A 7,036-nucleotide genomic window follows, 5' to 3' on the forward strand; every position below is an offset into this window, starting at 1 on the left:
ATGCTTTCCCCTACTTCCTTAATTATCACTGCATAATACACCAACAAGCATTGTGTGCAAAAATGCTTTACATGAAAGAGATAATGGATGTGGCAATGAAGATCGCCTGTTCTATTCGAGCCAGATCTCTTCAAAGACGACTGTTCCGGAAGCATCTGGAGGAGGCTGACTGCGAGCAGTCTGAGTTGTTGCTACACACTGATGTGAGATGGCTTAGTCGGGGGAAATTCCTACAGAGATTTCCAGAGCTCTTTCCGCAGATAAAAGAGTTTCTCCTTGTCACTAAACGTTTCTCCTTGTCACTAAACATGCAGAATACAACCAACTAAATGACGATCAGTGGGTGCTAGACTTGGCATTTTTAACCGATTTGACCAACATGTCGAATGACCTTAATTTAGAGCTGCAAGGAAAAGACAAAACCGTGGTCAATATGATTAGCTCAGTTAATGCTTTTGTCCTCAAAGCTGCTGCGCCATGATTTGGGGAACTTCCAAAACCTCACGTCATGAGCTAGAGACGCAAAGGAAGGCTTTGTAACACGCAACTTGACATTGCGTGTTACAAAGAGCAGATTGGGACAATTGTGTCAGAGTTTGACCTACGCTTTCAAGACTTTGCTTTACTCAAGCGAGTCGCTACATTTATGTGCTACCCATTTCGGGAAGATGTTGAGGTTGATTCACTCGCATCAAACATTGCAACGCTGTTTCACCTGAACTTGTCAGGAGTGGAAGATGAGATGTTGACACTACAAGCTGACATTCTGCTGAAGGCCAGGGCTCATGGACAGTTCTGGAACTTAATCACAGAGGAAATGTACCCAAACATGAGGAAATGTGCGACCTTCTTGACTGCATTATTCAGCTTCCATTCAGTGCAAGTCATCATCAGTTAATGACCAAAAATGTACTGAGTTGTATTGTGCCATACGGGTTCACGCAGTTATGCAAGGTACACCAACATAAGGTATACTCAGTATATATAACTGTATATATATATATATATATATATATATATATATATATATATATATATATATATAATAAATATATGTTTAGCATTTTTAATGTAGGTAGATCATTTTGATTTGGTCGTTTTAAAAGTAGCTCCCAAGCCAAAAAAGTGTGGGCACCCCTGCTGTAGAGCAACCAGATAAGCTTAGAAATGAAGACAGAGACAGGAGTTTTGATTTTGATTTGCAATTTACTGGTGTACAAACATTATAAACATATTAAAATGGGTACGTTTCCCATTCCATCACTTGAAATCCTGGAAAAGAGCACGTTAATACTGACTGTCTTCAAGGAATAATATTAAGAATGAAGATGGAATACTGGAAGATTTACCTCGGGGTCATGGGGACTGGACTGGAACCACATTATACACATCCAACACCTGAACATAGGCGCACAGAGACCAGCAAAGGCGTGAATCACTGTCAGAATGACAGCAGGTAACATTCCTGTGTTTGGAGTTTTGGTGGCAGAGCTTCTCTTTATTGACTTCATTTTGCCCTCAAATTTCACATAACAAACTGGATCAGCCTGAAAACAGCATCTGCATACCTTTCAGTGCATAATGTCGACACAAAAGTGCTCATTTGTGAGCAAATTTCTTCTCAGTGTGGTTCTTAGTTTGAAACTGTTTACTCTGGAGAATCCATCCATCACGTGTCTGCTGTCCCAGATTGATGATCCGTTCCTGCCATCTGGTGCGCTGCGTGGTGCACCCATTTTTCATCCACAAACAGGGATGATGTTGACAGCATGAATTAGCCAGCAAACATATATATCGCCTTAAATTGTCATGCCAGGAAAACATCGGTGGGTCTAGCTGGTAATGATAAAGCTGAGGTTACCTGCTGGCAACAGATGTCTTCTAGCCCTGAGTGAAAGGTTCGGCTCTATTAATGCTTGTGATCTCATGCCAGCAGTGCCACACACCACTGAGACCCTCTCCTTCTCCATCTATCATGCATTAGGTGCCTCTGAACCTAAATTAGCCCTGTTAGAGGAGGGACTGCCTTCATCATTACCACATCCCTACTGGAGACTGCGGCTCATCGTGACATTCATTGTGATCATTCCTCACGGTTTCGTACATGCGTGTGCAGGGTGTGTTTACTGAAGTTCTCCTTGATGGTTCCGCTTTGTGCGTCACATTTGTGCTGCATATGCCTCTGCAGATCAAACTGGGTTTATCATGATCCTTATCATCTGCTGATATTCCTCCCACACACATAGTTGTTTTCAATTCATCGTGAGACAGTATTTCATGTTGATAAGCGAGGATGGTTGATGATCAGAAGACGATGACTTCAAATGGCTCCGACTCTAGGTTCACGGAGATGAAGAAACTGGCTTCATATCTGATTCTAAATTTGTATGATCAAGATTTGATTTTGTTTTTAGCTTGTGTGCTGTTCTTGTTACATTTGTTGTACAGCAACAGGAAATGTAGATGAGCTGCCCGAGTAAACAGCACAAACAGCCATCCAGAAAGACATGTTGAATTACAAGTGGCATATGCACATTGGTTTTTGAATAATAATATGCAGGGAGAATCACAAAGTATGTGTGTGTTTATGTGCATGGGCTGTGTGTAATGCTTCCAGAACAGACCGGAGGCCAAGGAGAGTCATAAGACGGCCATAATTATGTCATTAAAACGAGACATCTGGAACTTGGGGGCCATCAGGTGATGCAGAGTACCACCTCCTTTCCTCCTTTACCCCCCTGTGACAGTGACAATCCACTCTCGTCTCTTTAGCAATCTGCCCATCCCTCATGCAGGAGAAGGGGGAAGGGGGAGGCGATGCAGCGTGATGATGGGAAGGTGGGGGTGGGGGTAGGGGGGGTTGAACAGGTGGCGGCCATCAGGAAATAGATGGGGAATGTTTTGAATGGGAAACTTGCCTCCATTCCTCACGGAGTAGCTGGGTGTCTGCCCTTCACCAGTGCTCCAAGAAGCACAGCGAGGACGGGAGAGATGAAATGAGAACAGGTGGTGGTTTGTCGTTTAGCGAGGAATGGAGTTCCCCTGTAGATAGGGGGAAAGCACAGGCATGCAAGGATGTGGCGGTACAGACTCCGCCTGCCCAACATGATCCCTGCCCGACTGTTTACAGGCCTCAGTGGGCTCCACATTGTGTCCAAAACAAGAGAGCTTCACAGAAGAAATACACGCAACATGTCTCAGGTTTATGGTGCTGATTTTGGCAGTAAATGGAAAATGTAACATCTGGCACCGAGTTATATGCATGCATACTTAACAAAGGATTTACATATTTGAATCATATTAATGGTTAATATATTATGTAGTATTGCTTCATACATCAACAATGTTGGGGTTGCAAGCCGTAATTTTGCTTTTACTGTGAGCCATCAAGTCTGCGCTCATAAATGTTAGTTGGTGACAATAAACAAAAGCTCATTCCGCAAAGATAATCTATCAGGTCTGCAGCCATAAATGTTACACGTGGAAACTGTGCTGCGGAGGTGTTTGCCTGTTAAGTACAAAGACAATGCAGGTTTTGCTGGAGGAGGAAGGGAGTTTTTCACAACCCCTGCAACCCCACATATGTCCTAATGTATGTCTGATCTATAAGGTAGGAGGAAGTCATTTGTTGCTCAATTGTTGCCTCTCTTAGATACAACTTTAGGAACCTTTAAAATGTTTGATGAGAAAGTCATAGTCCATCATCTCACCAAAGACAAACAGCACCCACGCACACGCACACGCACACGCACACGCGCACGCGCACACGCACACGCACACGCACACGCACACGCACACGCACAGGCACACGCACACGCACACACACACACACACACACACACACACACACAGACAGACAGACAAAGGGAAATGTGTAATTAATGATACCTGTCTGCAGTCTGTTTTTGGTCAAGAGCCAATTTGCCATCATTTTGTACTTTGATTGAATTGCACTGACAGTCCGAACTCTTTGAACTGCCCATGTTCCATAAGCCCTTCCTGCTCCCTCGACTGAGATGCTGCAAATTAACAGCAAACCACCGCCCCTGCTGCCCCCCCCTCTGAGTGTGCATTAATCAGCAGGACCCCACCCTCCTCTGCAGCCATTCTTCTTCCAGCTGTTCTCTCCCAGTTTCAGCGTGTTCCGGCTTCAGCAGCTCAGGGCTGTTGGTGCTATGATGAACACAATCGCTCTGTATCGTGGCACTAATGTGTTTGTCTGCCGTGCAGTGAGTATGGTGATGTACTTTGTGACTTTCAGGCAGCGCCTCAGTCTGTTCTTTTCCAACTACCTCAGTTCACATCACAGCTTTGTGTGTGCACGTCTATGAAGGCTCACACCAAAGCTGTTATTTCACCTTTTATATATCATATTTACACATGTGTAATGCACCAAATTAGAGACAGCGAAGCCCACAGAATTCATCTCCTTAGTCACAGCTCCAGAGTGACTGATATGTGATCTAATCACTGACATGTATACTAATGGTGCTGCTTTGCATTGACGGATGCTCATCAAAATATCAAAAATAAGAATAAAATCATGATCTTAGCATCTTACTAAATCACCAACATTTTTCTAGATAGATTTTGAACTTGTCATTCAATCAATCAATCAATGAAGGGATTTCAAGATTGAGAGCGTTCTCAAGAGAGTGTTTTCTAATGTCTGATTGGCTCCCACATACAACTGACAGATCTGTAGCTGTAAAAATAATACAGAATCTTTTTTTTATTTGCATTGATCTACCTTTACTTCTACTTTCCATTGTTGCATCATTGCTGTGCACATAGAGTGAAAACAAAAGTTATCTATCATCTATTTCTGCCAGAAAGATCAAACGCAATCCTGTTGGGAGTTTGGTGAATATACAGAGTTAACCGATATAACCATTATTACAGTTTAAAATGTGTTGATCCTCACAGCCGCTCCCTTCTGATGGTGAAGATCAGTGGCTCAGGCCTATCAAACACTGATGTTAATCTGAATCAGTACACACGGGTAGCCAGCTTGAAAGTAGGCCTGGAGGGGAGTCTTGTAATAGTAGATCCAAAGTGATGGAATTGTGAGGAATATTGGCTAAGTGCCTTTCACACTTGTAGATAAATAGGAGATGCAGCATCTCCTCAGTAACTGATTTTGTGTTACCGTCATTCTATGATTGATCAAAAATCAGCACTCCAATGCCAGATAACACCACAGGCAAGGCTTTCAAATAATATACCAAACCTGATGTTTGCTTTTTCAAATGTATGAAACTGCCAGGCAGATACTCAGGAGAAGTTCTCAATACAGCCTATTTTTATTTTTCACAATGAATGAATTACCAAGGTCCGGACCTCAATGACCTCATAACTGACATTCACAATATTGACTCTGTCCCCACCTTTATATCCCGTTTCGTTTCAACACACCTTTTCAAACTGGCTCATTCGGTCTGATTCTGACTCCATTGATCTATGAAATAAAGGATTCATCACCAAGCAATTTGGAGGAATCTGGATAAGGTTGCCATGGCTTGGGGTAGTTGTGTGGTGATTTAGGAATTGGAAGCTTCCTGGTTTGACTCTGGACTCCTAAAGAGCCTGTCAATATTCCTCACATGACACATAGTAGAAGCCCAGTGTAAAAGAGACTATTTACATTTGATATAATATCTAAAAAAGCCAAGACCAAATGTGCTTTGACCCCCTTCTTGCTTACAAGTTCAGAGTGCTGCTTGTAACCATTCACTCTCATTATGCTTTGCAAGTAGGCCTCTGTCCAGTTTCTCCCCAACACAACTCTAACAGAGGCGGCATGTCCTGAATCTGTCCTCTTCCCTCTGTCGAAAACAAACAGCACATGGAGATCAGGGAAAATCCCATCAGCATATAAAGGTTCCTGCCGTAACATGGCATAATTAATGAAATATTCATTCATAATTCAGGGTCAGATTTTTAATGGTGACTCCCAGTCCTGTAATACAGTGCTCCCTCAATTGTTTCCAGTTTGTAAATAATGTAATGCAGTCTTGATGAGTGAAAGTGGCCATGGGCCATGCAATAGTAATGAAGACTGGGAGCGGGCTCGAGCAGAACTGAAATAATTCTGTTTGAGGAGAACAATTAAATATCCACAGCTGTCGTAACGCAGATCTGCAGGGACGTGCTCGAATAAAAGAATGTGTCCCTTTATTTATTCATCTCACAAACTGTCGAGTGCTCCAAAGACTCTGTAAACTGTTTAACGTCAGTGCGCAAATGAAAGGAGAAAAATGCTTTGAGTGTGATAGGAAACATCTTCAACTAAAGCGCACACACACACACACACACACACAAATCCTGACTTAAGTACACAACAGTGCATTGGGAGTGATCACTGCAGCCAGGGCAAAACTGAAGCCATATAGCTCTTTACATAAACAGTGTAGAGCACAGTACTTCTCTTGTCTTGGTTGAGTGTGTGTGTGTGTGCTTTTACATATTGTCGGCTTTGCACATATATACCACAGATGCATTAGATGATTCATGTATGTGCAATAACTCAGTCCTATAGCCTTGCAGCAAATGATTGAATCTCAGGTGGGTAGTTTAACATTTAACTCTGTTAGAAGCCCTTGATTTTCCTTTGTCCGGGTCTTGAAGGTCAGAAACAGCCTCTTGAATCAAAATCAAAACAAGTGAACGCCGCCTTGATTGAGCTTGATGAAGTAAATGAGGGTTCCTGGAAGAGGTGCTTGCTGTTTGCGTGACAGACCCCTGAGATGTGATGTAATTGTTTTATTTTGGTAGAATGCATGTTTGTGCAACTAAATGTAACTTAACATTGAAGACTTGAACCCTGGATTTGTTTTTCAATTAATTTATAGGTTTAATGTTTAATCAGTTCACATCTCCAATGGAAATGATGCTTTTGCCTGACGGCTTTGTGCCTTCTTTTTTTACAGCAGACGAAATTATATTTTGAATTTTATTTATTTTTTCTAGTTGTCTTTTTGGGGGTTTTGGCATTATGCTAGATGACCCATAGATGTCATTCTTCAGCAAGGGACTC

Source organism: Genypterus blacodes, unplaced genomic scaffold (genome assembly GCF_046128005.1).
Source record: "Genypterus blacodes isolate CSIRO-AG114 ecotype Tasmania unplaced genomic scaffold, CSIRO-AGI_Gbla_v1 ptg000076l_1, whole genome shotgun sequence".
Taxonomy (NCBI): domain Eukaryota; kingdom Metazoa; phylum Chordata; class Actinopteri; order Ophidiiformes; family Ophidiidae; genus Genypterus; species Genypterus blacodes.